Source organism: Centroberyx gerrardi, chromosome 14, assembly GCF_048128805.1.
Source record: "Centroberyx gerrardi isolate f3 chromosome 14, fCenGer3.hap1.cur.20231027, whole genome shotgun sequence".
Taxonomy (NCBI): Eukaryota; Metazoa; Chordata; class Actinopteri; order Beryciformes; family Berycidae; genus Centroberyx; species Centroberyx gerrardi.
Window position 1 is genome coordinate 20,780,421 of NC_136010.1, and position 16,861 is coordinate 20,797,281.

General features: G+C 43.0%; 1 protein-coding gene across 1 annotated transcript in view; it reads right to left on the reverse strand.

The window, feature by feature from the left end:
* The window catches only part of hspg2 (heparan sulfate proteoglycan 2), an 89,267-nt gene that overhangs the window by 71,583 nt on the left and 823 nt on the right, over positions 1 to 16,861 (reverse strand). The window lies entirely within an intron of this gene.

Below are 16,861 nucleotides of genomic sequence, written 5' to 3' on the forward strand. Positions count from 1 at the left end.
AAACTAACTTGAGCTGCAGCAAATTCAAGCATAAGAACTATGGATTTCCTTCTACAAGAAGGCAAAAATGTAGAGGGTCTTATAGATGGTTGTAGAGCTCCCCATACTAAAAAAAAGCACATTTCACATATTCTTCAGAACATGTCTAGAGGTATGTTTCAAAATATACAAAATAGGCCGAAACTATTTGTACATGATGATAACATTCATTTGAAATATTTTTGGGAGACTGAAAATACAGCAAATTCTTGTGTTGTTGATAACATACAGCATCTGCAAGCATTTCCAAAAACACTCAAAGTATTTTAAATGAATGTCATCTACAGTAGAAGTACATTTTTTTGATGTACTAACGCGATGCTCCATTTCTTTACTTTATGGGATTAAACATTTTTGATGCTAATTCAAGATGATACTAATATCTTTTATTAGGTGATACACCCTGTGATGCTGAGTTGATCTGAAGGTTTGTGGGCCAGTTTAGCTCCAGGAAGGAAGTCGCAGCAGCTGTTTGATGGCTGTGTGATTAAGCTCTGGTTTCCCCGCACCGGTGGCAGCGGCAGAGTTACCTTTACCCTCCTCTCTGCTGCTCGTTCTCGCCTCAGGACCGACTAATCTGACACCACCTGTTGCCTTGGCCACACTCGCATTGTCCCACATAATCACAGGCCAGCGCGAGCTCAGTCTGTCAACTCCCTCCCCTCCCCTGCGTATCATACTCGATTAGTTCATCGTTCCACTGTGTGGGAAAAGCAGGCTAAGTAGAGCAAATCTTTCTAAGTACACAGCTTATGCAATTTTTTCTGGAACAAATCAGACCTTCACAGTAGCAATGTATGTAAGTGTGATTTACTTATGAGCCGCAGAAATGAATCATCTCTGAAGCGATACAATAATAGATCTCACATTTGTCTGTGAGAACGCCTCAGACAGACAGAGACCCTCTGGGCAGGGGGAGAACACCCTCCAGGCATCCTGGCCAGAGGGAGTCATTTCATGTTGGTAAAGCCACTTTCCACCAGTTCCCAAGGTCATGCTATTTGGGATGGCGATCTCATAATTAACTGGGATTTGGCAGGGAACCATGGTGAGGCTTTTGGAACGCTAAGCAGTCCCAACATGTTGAGCATCTCAAACCGTGAGTTTTGAACGGTCTTTGTTTGGTAACCCGAGACGCACTTTCAGCTCAGAACATCACAACAAAACCTGCTGTTAACTGAACAGCACTCTTTGTTGGGCGCCATCTGCACATCAAAGTCTCTTTCAAAAATACTCTCTGTTACTTCTGCCAACACTTACAAAAAAAATAAAAAATAAAGTGCACTGAAGCGGTGGGCTGTGAGAACAAAAATATGAATTCTCAGCTGTTTATTTCATTAATGTCAACATAATAAGGTTGTAGTGCAGCCATGCTCCTCTCCAGATGTTCTGTGCAGATTAAACAAGGCGCTGCAGTCGGATGTTGACAGTATCATCAAAGTGAGGGTCTGGAGGATCGGGGCGAAGGAGAGAAGGTATTTCGAGGCTATCCCTCTCTTTCAAAGAGCCAGCTCCATCCTCCCCACTGGAAATTACCTGACAGCTGTTTTTGTTAACCTGCGCACCATGGGAAAGCCGACAGTGGGAGGAGACAACAAGACCGGGTAGGAGAAATCAGATCTGGCCTGCCTTCACACACAGAACGGCACAAAAAATATCCATGGGCAACAAGAGAAGGTCAGCTTTCATTACAACCCACACAGGCAAGCATGGAAGGAGTTCACTAATCTTCAGTATCAATCCCAGATTACCAGATAAAAAAGTGGAGTGCTGTTCTAAACCTAAAAGCTGCCATATTCATGAGAATATCACGGGTTAGGCCATAATCAGAATTATAGTCACAGAATGGCAATTCACAATGGCTTTTTTACTTTGGAGGGTCATCTGATACTGTTCTCTGGTGTACAACATGATGATAGGCTGATATTTTGGCTTCAGGCATAAACAACATCATTCACTGTTGCTGTCATTAGATTCCTTTTTAATCATGCTTGGCAGCGGTGCTTCTGCTTTCTATTCACATATCAGAACGTGACCTGTCAGATCAAAGAGTCAAGTCACACTGATCTCTTTTGTTTATTGTCCATATCAGCTAACTCCTAAATTAGCCATGCTATCTACAGTTAGAAACACCCTCACCTCCTGAGAAGGCGGCAATACAAAGAGACTGACAGTATGAAAGCTTTAATAACTGCAAAGACTTAAGAGGGAGGACCAGAGTAGGTGGACTACATGCACCTCAAAATAGAGTAGAAACATTTTCCCTGTGATTAGACAGTCAAGTCACAGAGACCATAGAGTGCACCCCAGGTGGAGGTTACTGCAAGTTCACTGGCTTCTTTTTCAAAGAGGATATGATTAATTTATTCAGTAAATATGGGCAAGTCATTTCAAACTATGGCTAAACCCTCGCAGTTATGAGTCATTGCAAACAATACTATTATGAATGCCCACAGCTGTTTCCACATTACGTTATGTTTTGGCAGGACAACGCCATAAGCCAGTGCCACAACAATGAATATAGTGTAACTAATGCATTCACCATTACAGGTTCCTATGCCAGCATATTGCTGAAGTCATCGGTACTTTTACTGTTGTTTTTGTCTGAAAAAGTCTGGATTCGGTTCTAAACTAGGCCAGGCAGAGCGTACCGCACATGCCTTTTGGAAGAACTGGCAAAGGCAAAAAATTCAGTTCCACAAGAGCAGTGTTTGCCTTAAGAATCCCACAGCTGCTGCCTGCCGTGTCATTTTCATGCATCCTGACACACTATGCAGCTCTCAGTTTCTCAGGAATTTGGCAAAACGAGCTCTTGGCTTGATTATGGAGGGCTATGCATACGCTTGTAAACAAACACACCACACACGTCTCCGAGGCCGAAGCGCTAGCCGGAATACAGCAGCGAGGGGGGATTTACTGTAGGAGGTCACCGAGGATGAGGGGAATGTAGTGAGGCAGGTGACTTGCAGAAACGCATGTCAAGGACCGCTCAACTGACTCCGTTCCCATGCATGCAGACAGGAGAGCGACGGGGAGGACAGAGGTGGAATTCCAGGGGGAGATAAAAATACCTCAGGAGCTGCGTAGCTGCAGGTGTTATTACACCCTGCTTCAGAGGCCCTGCAGCCAGAGTGGCTGTGGGTGCAGGACGGAACAGCGGGTGCAGCGAGGAGACCGCTCCGAGGTGCCAGCACTCTGTGGCATTTCAAACGTCCCCATTGCAGTAAAGTGATATGTTTACTATTGCTTTGTGCATGCATCAAATAAACAACAAAACAAAACACATGAAATTGATATTTAATAGAAACCAAACTTCAGCTTTTAGATTCCACATGCAGTATCTTTTTTTAAGATTAAAAAAGCATGTAAGGATTGCTGGTCAAACTGCATGTTCTCCAGAGGTTCTGGCTATTACAATAATGTTGACAATAGTTTGGTGTTTGAGACTAGCCAGCATGTGTGTTTGCAGAGTAACCTGAATTCAATTTGGCCAACATATTCAAAGATGCTTTTGTGCAAGGCTCTCGGCGGTACGAAACTCCAAACAGTTTCCAGATCCATCGTCAGAAAGCCTCACTACAGTAGGCTGTCTGCTGCGGCTGGCGATCCTCTCACCTCCCCATTTGAGGTTAGCTCTGGACAAGAATCAATAAACACTGAAGAAAGCCACGCTTCAGAAAATACTCGGAGCGGTGGCAGGCACAGCCAACCGTTGCTCAGCATATTGGCACACCCACATCTGTACAGCCCTCTAAAATTGACTGTAACTGTCTTCAAATCAGCCAGCTCTTAAGCATGAGCTGTACGTCTGAGCCTACATTCATGTAGTTCAGCCAATACACACAGATTCAGGAGTGATAGTTTTCTGTTTATACTGCCTTCCACTTTGGTATTTGGAGAACAGAGTGTTTAAGCAATCTGGTTTTGACAGAATCCAGTTTGTAATGACCAAAAATAGACATGAATGTTATGAAGCAAATCCACCCACACTCTTGCTAGCAAGTGGTGACCTTAAGCTTCAGTCTAACAAGGGACTTTCCTTCAGGTTTTCTTCCATGTTTAGCAAAGGAAGCGATTTATTTCCCCAAATCCAAGGATCATGGCAAATTTTAACCGTCCGCCAAAAAAGCCCAGTGAGCATTGGCTCTTTGACGATACCCTAAAGCAGAGAAATGTGAACATTCCTGAAGCCAATTATTGGGTTCAGCATGTGAGGGGGGATCAGGTGCCCACTTTGTCTGCATGAAATGGCTCGTTTCTGATTGGCTCTCAGCATCTCCATTCTCTCCTTTAAACCCTTGGACTTAGACTCCCCCTGTCACCCACTGACAAAGGATCAAGGAGCTGGGCACTCGCGAAGCATGGGATTATCTCTTCTGGAGGCTGGGTCAAGGAGGAGAAGGATCTGGGGAATCCTGGCGATGTGAAGGTTGGATTTCACCAGGTGTAAAGCTCCTTTGTTGGGGTCAATCAGAAAACACCAACCTTACACCTGTAGTTCACAGGATAACTATTGACCAGGCCATTAGGCTCATGTTTCACATCTTTTCTAACTGTAGCCCACCAATTCTAGATGGTTGTAAGCCCATAAATTGGTCTCCAGAATTCACCTAAATATGTCAGAACGCATGAGGACAATCATCCCCTTGTTACTGGTCAAGTTTTATGAGAGAAAAAAAAAACTTGGCTAAAAGTAGCATAAACTTTTAACAAGTTTTGGCAGCTGTTGTTTCAAGTTGAACACTTACACAAGAAGTTCATCATGCTGTTGCAATCCCTCTCCGACTTTAGAAACAAGTATGGAAATCCTAGTCAGCCAAGCACTGAGTCGGGCTCACAGCAGACTTTGGATAAGCAAACGGAGAGTGCAGGATGAAGATATGGTTATGAATGAGGGCCAGGGGAAAAGCTGTTGGATGGGAGATAAACAGTAGCCTAGTCATTACTCTTGTCCAAGGTCAACAAGGGGCTATGCAATGAGATTTCTCTGCATCATTCACTATTTGCAAAGGCTGCAGTCCAGTTTAACATCTTACCATGCACATGTAAACCATGTTAAACATGCAAATACGTCATCAAAGTCTCAGCTTTTTAAATGTCACTTGTTGCACGGTGGTTATATTTCCATTAATGGCGATATCTGAGGGAATGACTATGTTGCCCTATGTTATTATTTCTCATTACTTTTCATATCTCATCATTACTTGGTGCTCCAATAAATATGAAACATTTCAGTACTAGTCATGCTTCAAGGCTATAGCCCTCTGTATTTGGTTACTAATTGTGAAACCACATTAACCTATTTTATCTCTTCAAGACTTAGACTGTTCCTGTCTAGACTGTTTCCCTGTAGGGATCAGGGACAAGTTATGATGTGGTTGCTGCTGTCATGAATCACAGTTGGATTTAAATGGCCATTAACCCGTCTGAAAAAAACAGCTTCATAAAATGTGAACATCAGACTCAAGAAACCTCAAACACACATGACTTAAATGCCTCTAAAACAATGGAGAGTGACACATTACCTGTTACCCGCCACTGTAACAGGTAAAACATGGAACCGAACATTTTTGGCTATGCTGATGAATCTTCAAACATTCATATTTGGATAGTAAGTGTGATAAACGAGCACTTCTATAATCCTGACAACTATCCTATTGTCCTGTATGAACATGGAGGAAGGAATTCCCCTAGACAGGACCACGCCTGCTAGATCTTACGCTTTGAGAGCCAAATAAAATCCCTGGGCTAAATTAAACATTTCCCTCACTTAACTTACCCTTCCTTCCCCAAATAGTCCCAAAATAAACCGTCTGCACGTTCATTCAAAGCAGAACAATGCCTAAATGAAAACACAGTATTCACTATAATATAAACAGACTGGATCAGGGTGAACAATTTAGAATTTATGTCAACAAAAGATACTGATGACATATCTGTATTACTTTACCCATAATTTACATCTCTATGGTATAACAAGCTTATCCGAACATGCACAAAGACTTTAAACCTTACATTCACATTATAGAGACTAGTGAGTTAACTCGAAGTGACACAAATGGAAAGAGCCCATAATATTCTAGTATGGTTGTGTCTGAACTAATGAGCAATAATCCCACCCTCGGGTAATTGGAACCACAAACCTTTATTGCGGCTGGTCATTGCAGACATTTACCATTGATCAAGCCCAGGCTCTTTAAATGAGCCTGTAACTGTGCTGCTCCTGTGCTTTGTAAAACGCACCCATTACAATTAGCCAGGAGCGGGACATAAAAGAGAGCAGTTAACCTGAAAAAGTTGGGTCAATTTAGCAGGAACCCTTATCCCATGATGTTTAACCCTTGCCTGTCACGTTCCCATACGTTTCAATATTGATATCATAACATTAACATATGATATTAGAAGGTGTATTGTACTGTCATGGTGTATTATTATCCCCAATTGAAGGCTTCAAGACTAATGATAGTTTTTTTTAACAGTCAACATACTTGCGGTTATATTGTAAAGCCAAGCAAAGAGTCACTATCATAGATTACCCAAAAGTATGCAACATCTTTAACTATGAATTTACCTAACTTAGAACAAACTTTGTTTTTTGTCAAAATGCTGTTGTTTGGTCCAGCCTGAGTTTTTCTAAAGACGGGGCTTAGAGGGTACAAAACATGACTAAGTGAGTAAGTCACTTAGTTCAAGTCGTACAGAGACTTAGGGGGATGCGATTGGCTTTGTACCAACTACACAACGGACCCGAGGGCCATGATCTGGCAACCATAAACAAAGTCTGGGAGTACCTTCCTCTCAACAGTTGACAGACGAATTTCACCTGTCCTCATAATTCAAAGACAGGCCTTAATTTGAAGGTGTGCTCGCACCTACAAAGACATCTGTTTGCCAGAGGTTTATGCAATAATACAAGAAAGCAGGAGCGCTAACCTGCCCATTCATTGGAAGCAGATGTGAGGGATCCATTTCCTACTATAATAAGAGGTAATTACAGGCATGGGGCCCTGTGTGTCCGTGTGAAAATGCACTGAGCTCCGGTGGTTAATCAGCGAGGCAAGCCGGTCAGGTAAGAGAGAAGACAGTGAAACTAACTGCAGTCTGCTCGATGTGTGACTCATCACTGTGCTAATGGACAAGCCAGCACAAGCCAGTTCACGACCTTTCAAGGGAAAAAGAGAAGAAAGAGGATAATTTCAGCATCAGCTTTCACCAGCGATCTTACGTCACCGCTGCTGACCTTGGATTCTGACACTTCTTCACAGTAAAATGTACTCTCTCAGCCTATGTGCAAAAACATGGCATTGTCTCTTGTGTTGTTGTACTGTGTGCTCTAGGATTGGGCGGTTACTATTTAAATCCATCTGTGCATCATGTTGTATTGTTTTTATTTTAGTTATTTGTAATGAAATTGCTGCAAATCTAATTTCCCTGTGAGGGGTAAATAAAGTTTGACATGACATAACATAATAATGACAGCAATTATTTTCAGATAACATAAATCTATTTTTTTGTTTGTTTTGCCTGTATTTTCAAATGTAATCAAGTCAGCTTAACGCTTACTCCTTGACTTGACTTGATTCCAACTATTCCAGGCCGGGGGCTGGATGGGGGCGGGGGGGATAGTGCTGACTAGTCCTCAGAGACACAGCACCCACGGCTGATCAGACTATGAAAACTCTGCCTGTCTGGCCTGCCCTTTTTAAAAAATAGGCATGAACAAACAGCTCTGTTCTCATTCTTCTATTATCTCTCCTAAATCTCGCTTTCCATTCTTCCTGCACCAGGGAACCCCTGGTGAAACAACAGGCTGAAGTTAGACATGTGCCCACGGGCAGGACTTGTGTCCGTGCCAGAGACTCTGACTGCAGTCTCGTCTTTGTGCCAAATTTCAGCCCCGGTGTGCCCCTGCCTGCCCCCCTTGTACCCATGACAGGGTCATAATAGAGCCCCAGCAGGAGGAGCCTGGTAAGGAAGACAGGGCCTCATCGTCCTGGCACAGCTGAAATAGCCTCCTCCAGGCGCTCGCAGTCCACATAAATCACACAGGCCCTCAGTTCAGGGGAAGAACCATTTAATTACCCTTTTTAAAGCAATAATTGCCTGACTTGGCTGGAGATGCTGCCTTGGGTGAACATGAACTGGAAAGTGAGGCCTTCACTGTCCCTGATAAGTGCGGAAAGAGCATCAAGAGCAGTCAAGATCGTAGACACAGATTAGCAAATCCAATTCATTTAGCTCGCATGATTAGGGCTTTGAAATGAATACCCATGTGATAAATAGATGATCAAGAAAGCAATTCTGAAATCGACTTGGGAGTGGAGTGCAATCAAATCAAATGCCACAACAGTTGCCTGTTAAAAAAAAAAAAGGAACATCTACAAATGATGAACAGCTGGTGTTCCCATAGCTCCTTAGTGATGTGGTGTGGCGAGGACATTGTTGGTGGTCACCAGCTAATTACTGTAAACTGTGTTTGCCTCGACTGAGAATGCAGGCTGACTCACGCTTTCAATGAAACGTCTGCTGGAAGAAAAGAGGAACAGATCATTGATTTGTGCGTTTCTCTGACAGGGGAGTACCTGTACCTCTTATCAAACGTAACAGCAGATAGACTATTTACCAATCTGCCCAAGATAAGAGCCCTCATCTCACAATCATGTCTTAGAGAGAATTTTAAGAATGTTGTTCTATGTTAGATATCCAAAGGAGATATCTGCGATGTAAAAATCAACAGAAAAGTAAAACAAGTTGGTACTCTGGTAGTCTTTGGTTGAGACTGACCCTCTATACTTTAAAGATACTGAATGAGGAACTTAATATTGTGATTTTTTTTTTTAACCCAAAATAGTGTTTTGAAATAGATCTCCTCATTTGCTGATGCCTTCGTGCCATCTCTGATGAAAAGGTAATAGACAACATTCAGAACTAAGTGAATCTTTATGCAGAGTATTTGGATAACTGATGATTCCACGGAATCAACAGATGGTTTGGGCGGAGAGAAAATTATATGCAGCCACTTTAGTCGGCAACCGCAGAAATTCCCTTTGCCTTACCAACAGTGTTACAAGGCCAAACTCCAGCTTCAACGGGCCTGTCAGGTACTGGGTAGACTGCTCTAGTGTATCGTCAAACCTCTGGGCACATGATGGATGCCAAGCTACTTAAATGTGTGACGTCTAGATGTAAATGTTTTCATTAGATTGAGTTGCCAATACTCATACTTAACATGAGTCTGAAATCCTTCAATCAGCTTCCCTATGACTTGGACCTGCTTCCGAAGAGATGTATTTGACAAAGTGGATTTGAAAATGTTAAGAAGGCACGATGGTGATAGTAACCAGCATGGTACATGGGGTGTGATTGTGATCTAGCGAAACACTCAACCATACACAGGATCCACATTCCATTCTTATCAATGGTTTGGTTTTCATTCCCACAAACGTCTCCCAGGCCCCCTCACACACACATCTGTCTAATGTAAACGCTGTTGCACCTCCCAGCTCTTCCAGCGGGGTCAGCCACGAAAACCACACTTGTCTCTCAACAGCCAGTCTGTCCTGAAGACTGTCGGCCTCCAGACACACCCAGTTGTTCTACAAAGATAGTGCGAGATTACAGTAGTAGGGGAAACCAAATTAGTGCAAAAAAGTACAATTGCCAAGCTGCAATCGCAGCAACAGGTCACACATACAGTATGTGGGAGTATTATTATAAGCAATTACAGTGATTTTTTGTGTCACTTAAGATGCACAAGCAAAACTTTGAACAATGCATACATTCTGTCTGCTTCACTTAATATATAAACCTGACTCTCGATCTCAAGGCAGATGCAGGGGAAAAGGCCAGAGTCCTTGGGATTTCATGTGAGTGATATTTACTTTTCATTAAAAATACAGTGTGTGAATGAAAGTGTGTGTTTGAATCAAAGAGCTTTTCCATTACAAGACAGTTTGGCTTGCAACATGGAACATGCATCTTCAAAGGCAAAGCAAACCTGGATGGAAAATATTTCCAACCAAGCAGGTCTTCTCAGTTGAGGCAGACTGTGATGGAAATTCAAGAGGGGGAAAATAAAAACAACAAGGGCTTGTGCTTTGGCATAATTGTGTACCACGAGGTCCGGGGGAATTTATTAATCTCTAGTTCCAGCATGTTATTCGCCAAGTTATAAAAACTTGTGAAAGCTTCTGTATATAGCACTGCTACCAAGGGCTGTAACCAGATGACAGACACTCCAAATGAATTACATATCTCTCTGCAAGAAATAAAGACCTGGAAAAAAAATATCCCTGCGTTCTTTGCTCTACATGAAGGCACGGCTGAAGGTGCAGGGGAGAGGTTTTAAAACCCTGGTTGGTTGAGATATGAACGCCTAGGAGGAAAATTGGCATGACTGAAGATTTGGGGATTTTCAAATCTAAACATACTTCAGAGAGAAAATAGGTTAGATAAGTAGACGAGAAAGAGGGGGGTGGGGGCTGGAAAAACAACAAATATGGTGGGTGATTTCTTTCGGCATGTATATAGAACAGGACATGCTCTGAATTGCAGACAGGAAAGCCTGAATAAACTTTGCTCCAGGGGAAGTGAGCTCCTCTTGTCCTCGGCAGATAATTCCAGGTTTCATTTCCCCAACAGGATGATGATTCAGCAAGGGCCAAAAGTTGCAGACCATCACAAGCCACTGCACCAAAACAATGGACTGCTGGCGACGTCTGAAACTCAAGCCCATTTGCTCGCCGCTCTAAAGATATCTCATCATGAAACAAATCGCTCGGGCAGATTTCCTCCCTCGTTTCTCAGGATGTGCCGGAGCAAAAGCATGCAGACACTGGTGGCCACAAAGGGAGATGCTACAACAGAGATATAAATACTGGCTGCAGCTCAGCTACAAAATGCAAGGATTTTATCACCGGTAAAACCTACCAGAGAGTGTGAGAGCAGAGGGAGGAGGGGGAAAGAGAGAGTGGGAGCTACAGCGCGACAGAGAAAGAAGAGATTTCTCATCAACAATAAGGTGTGTGTGTGGGAGTGTGTACAACAGAGAGAATGAGTTGTTATGTCTCTTGGGACAGCTGCTGACATGCTAACACAGTCCAGACCGGTTGCTGCTCTCACAGGGGTTTATCTCCTGCCTCTCCAGAGGGCCCCAGCAGCCCAACTGAGGGCCGGAGGGGAGGCCCACAGTGTGCTGACATGAGAGCTGAACACTTCCATAAGGAGGGCAACCCAGAAGCAATCTGAGGCATATTTTATCAGTGGCTTCAAAGGATGCCTTTTCTGCCAGCCGTGCAGGAGTAACAGTTGCTGTGCAGCATTCTGTGTCCGTTAGGTCAACTGTTCTAGGTCACAAGGTACGACAGCTTGCATTTTGTAGCCTATACCTGGGCTGATGCCAAAAAAAAATGTGGAAAAGGTACAAATTGATGGTGCATAGTGGCTTTATTCCCTTAGGGTATGTAAACAATTGAATTGAACTGTGCTGTTTTTTAGTAAAGTTGCTTGCCTGGTACAACATCGATACACACCGCCATAAGAAAAAGGCAAGAAAATAAGTATCAGAAGCTGCAAGTGTTTTTCCTCTATTTACTTTTCACTGGGCCATTATAACCCGGAGGCCACAAAATTCCACTTTCCCGCCTCCCTCTGGGAACATTAAGGGTTTAACAACAGCTTAAGCGAATTTGCATCTTCTTAAGGCTACCAAAAAAAGTCTAGCAAAAAAGGGAGCCTTTCTGTTTCACAGGTAGCGACTTGTCTTACAGTAAAAGGAAGTGGAAGCGGGGCCCTGTAGTCTGTGTTCAGGGGGAGGGGGGGGGGGGGGGGGGGGGTGTAATCATCAGCTCTGATAAGACACACTGAGTGGGATTTGTTATAAACACTTCACGAGATGGCAGGGTCAAACCTGATTTTAAAACACAGTGGGGTAAAAAAAGAATGATAGTATTGCTTTTGAAAACTTAAGCACTCTGGAAAAAAAATCTATTCTGTTTGTAACACACAAAAAAGCCTTTGGTGAAGAGGGCAGCAACCCCCATCAGAGCGGCTGTATAAGTAGGGAGGGACCATACAAGACAATGCAGGAGCTCCATTGAGCAATGAGTAGAATGCCCAAGTGACTTCACATCAATGCCACTAGAAAAGACAATGGGAGATTCAATGGGGCACAGACAGCTATAAAGTGCCTTCAAAGGGAAAGTGCAATACAGTTAACTTAGCATTTCAATGAATCTCTAATAAGTGCAAGCTGGAGTACAGCCTGGGAAAAAAGCTCAGTGACACAATGTGAAAAGATTGAAGAAGACTGCTTAAGATGGGGAAATCAGTCAGGGTCTGTCCCAGTCTGTTGCAGCCTTTTGTTCTTTTTATCAAGCTCAGCAGCTCATGTTCAAGATTTAAAGCTCACCATTTCCAGAAAAAAGAGTAGTACGACTATTGGCATTAGAATGCATCAAATTTAAGACCTGCTTCTCGCTCAATCTTTTAACAAAAATATGAGGGAATTCAAAAAGAGGACAAGCTTGTTCCCATATAGAGCAGATTAGTCTGGCTGTTTCTGCCTAGAGCTCACAAGCACTGACCGAACATGTTGAGGGAGAACAAGTGAGGCATACTACCACAAATTGTTTCTGACTATTTAGCTACTTTTTTATTGGTTGCAGTCTGGATGGTGTTGTGTCCTCAAGTCATCCTGTGACCTCACCATGACCTCAATTGGCTTTATTGCACCTGTAGCTCCATAAAACAGGAATGAGGAGCAATATATAGGTGTGTTTCACTCAAGTGGAATGAGCCACAGGGCAGATGCTGTTCAATTTTGCCTTTTACATCTTACATTTAGCTCATGGACGCCTATATTTGCTCCACATATGCACATCCTTCAAAATGTGTTGCCGTGGGGATCAGCTGCCACGTCTGGTATTCAGACTTTTTCCAAGTTCTTGATATCAATAATTGCACATTTTGCTGAATGACTGCTACTTTATTGATCCCTGCAAGGAAAGTTTTCTAACCTCTCATTGCTCTCCAGAGAGGTCGAGTAGAGGGTCAGAACAGCAAACCTGGAACTGGTAGGAATTTGGTATCTTGCTCATGGACACTTCAGTAGGGCAGATTTTTGCCACAATTGGGGCTTGAACCCAGCTCGACTGGTTGAAGGATGGTCTCTTTAACCGCTAAGCCACGCCACCCTGCTGATTGTATTTTTTGACAAGCATAATCCAGGACGCAGAATGAAAAAGATGCCTGGGCGTTCTTTACCTTGTTTGCAGGTGTGTTAAAAGTATGATTTTTTTAGACTTCAAAATTAAAGTAAAACACTGGCGATGATTTTGGGTCGCCAAAGTGGCCCATGTTTAATGGCTGACAATTTCTGACCTCCTATAGAGGTATATACACACAAAAAAAAATGAAATATAGCTTTGAAGATTCACTGACAGAATGCAGCATAACCTGGGACAGAGGCTTCGGACCAATAATATCTTTGAAGGATACACAAATGTGATAGTCTGATAAGGTTTGGTTGGAACCAAAAGGCTCCCAGAAACATGTGCTTTGGAAAAGGAATGGGTAAATGAGTATAAGGGGGTGGAAGTGAAAAGAGTAAAAGAGTGGGTCTGTAGCTGCAACAGGCGGTGCAGAGAGTATGTATGCTCATGTCAGCACATGCACAGTGCTGCGGCTGTACCAGCTGAGGTGCAGCTGTGTTTGGAGTCGGCTCCTCTGCCCGACACGGACGCGACGTACATGAAAGCTGAACAACCCCGCAACCACAGAACACACTGCATTGTGAGGAAACGTTCGGGGGGGGTGGAGTGTTCCTAAAGATGACAACGGTGAAGGAAAGCCCTCGGAGCAGGGATGTAGTGGAGAATAAACATAAACCCCAATAGATTTCAAACAGATTTTACCCTCCTTTTAAGCTGCTGCATCTCTACAATATAAATTCCTAATATGCATTACAGTACGCAGTGTCATACGGATGTCTAAAGTTACATGAAAATATGGTCTTTTTAAGAAAAAGCCTACACTGATTATATTCTGAATTTCTTTGTTACATTGGTTGTTGTCTTATGGTGATCACAACATTTTTTTCTAATTTAGCCACCTTTGTATTTATCACATCATGGCTTTTAATGCAGTACTTCAGTTTTTTTGAATGAATGAATGAATGAATGAATGAATTGTACAAAGAAATGCAAAACCTTTAATTTGTGAAGTCAAATGGTAATAAGGCTCAAACAAGAACTGCAGACTCGTCTGATCACATATGAAAAGGCCCATGAATTAAAAGCGATTGGTTTAGTAAGCTGTGTACTAATCCTGGCTGTGAATAAATCATGAGGAGGCCCTGACACAGAGTCAGGTTCAGAGTCCTCACCTCTCTGACCTCTAGTCACACCTCACTGCAGAGTCAACAAATGCCAGCCTGCCTGCCTGCCTGCGCTCCATATGTGCCAATGTGCTTCAGGAGGGGCGAGCCACTCCAGCACAGCATTGTCCCATCAGCCAAGATGGCCTCTCTCCTGGGGCTATAACTCAACAAAGCAATGTTTACCAAGCCCAGTCTTCTCCCAATTATCCCAACGGGTCTGGAGGGGGGCAGACCTTCCCCACTGTTCAAACTGTGGAATGGAGTTGGTGTTTGCACTGCTGTGCTTCAGAACCCCTTTAGAGTCCTCATTGCTTCTGAATGGGAATTAAACACCAGGTAGTCGGGTCTCAAAATGGCAAAGCCCCACACAGAGAGACCAACCACCCTGGTCACTCCAGACAACATGACCCAGCCTGGAGTGGACTAAATCACCAGATCAAACCGCCGTTGCATAATATTTAGCGGGGGGGATAAAGGGGTTGAGTTACACACGGGAGAGGAAAGAAAACGCTTTATGACAATGGCACACGGCCTGTAGACTATATAGGCATAGAAATCCAGGCCGCCCTTCCCCCAGCCACCAGTCCACCCCCCAGTGAAGTCAGGGGACACTTGTGGCAGTCTATACTGGGAGAGATATCCGAGCCAAAATTGTCAGCGGTAGTGCTCACGCTTCTGATGTCATACACCAGAAAACAAAGTGGCCTCACTCTCTTTTCTTATGATCAAGAGGACCACAGGCAAAGAGCAAGGCTATTGGCCTTATCAACTCTAAAAAAGTAGATTGTGCTTTTTCATTAGGAAAAGAAGACATCAGTGCTCAATTAAAAGCTGGGATTAAACATACGGTGTCCGCTTGCCACATCATTAAGAATGTTACGGTCTATTATGGTTCATATTAAATGGAGAATTTATACTATATTGCTTTTTTCCAAATGTTTTTTTTCTCATGAATCGGTGTTATGTATTCATAACGAGTACTTTGTTTTATTAGTGTTCTTCATAGAATATGAATCTTTCTGACACTAGCACTACCAGTGGTTCACAGCAGGACTCTTACCCATCGAGAGTTTTTATTGACTTTGATTGTTTGAGTTGATACGCATGACCCTGACATTCCAGCCGAGTGAAAGGAGGGCCCATAGTAACACCGGTACATGTGCTTAATTGAATCAAAGAGACAGTCAGGCCTGCCAAAGTTCAAACTCATAACGCAAGAAACAGATGCTCGTAGTTCCAGTTAATTCAATTATGTTGGTATTGTTTTACTTAGTGGTCATCAAGGCTGTGGTTAAAAATGAGAGGCAGCGTTATATATTACCTTAGACAGTGTCAGCACACAGCTCACAGATGACTGACCTCTTGGGATTTGATAGCTTTTGTGGATCCATGATATTGAGGGTACAAAACTTTTGTGGACTTTGAAGATCCAGGTAATGTACCTTACACCTCAACTCACCGAACTGAAGCAAACTGATAATGTTGACTAAAGGATAGGCTAGGTACTCAATAGCGCACTATTGGATGTTGAATATACTTAGAGTGATATGTATAGCTGAGGACTGTCGGCTGTGTCCCTGCACCAATGTCACCAACACAAATTCCTGTACATTTTGGCAATTTACGTGAGCCTGATTCATAAAAGGCCCTTCATTTCTTCAGCAAGTTTAAGCGCACTTCAGGCAAACTTCAGGCGCATCACGGCTCATATACTCTGTCTCCAACAGGTGAAAGATTTATGTCGGCTGGACTCTGTAAGAATGTCCCATCTTTCAGAAGGCTTTGCTTCCGATCAAATCAAAACAGAGGGGTCACAGATATCTCAACCATGACAGCTCTGTATAATGGAGGGCAGAAAGGTGAGACACCAGACGTGATCTTCGGAGGGTGGGGTGGGGTGGGGGGGACTAGTGTCTATTCTCAGCACCAAACCAATGGTCCTCTTCTATATGATTCATACCACAGATATAGCAGTGTAAAGACAACCTATTTCAGGCTAAAATATCATTCATTTCGCCTCTAGACAAATGCCCAACAGTGCATGGTTAGTATACAAAATGAGAGTGAAAGCTCAATGAATCAATCCAGAAACTGTAGTTAGACAGTTACTGTCCGTCACTACTGCACAGTCTCCTTCCATGAGTGGTTTTTGGATGGAGCGGCATGGCACTGAACACATGCAATCAACTTTTGCATGATTTGTGGTTTTTGCATATTTGTTTTTGCAAATGAGCCCCAATCTTTTTAGAGAAAGATTTTGGGGATTCCAGAACTGATCAATTAATTAAGCACTTATAGTAAGCAGATCAATCTAAAGGTGTAACTAACTACATAAATGACTAGGCAAACAAGATATAATAATAAATGCATATTTTCATAAATGTTTTGACCACACTATCACAAAGTTGTTGTTTTTTAATATAATTTCCCTGAATAAGGTCAACT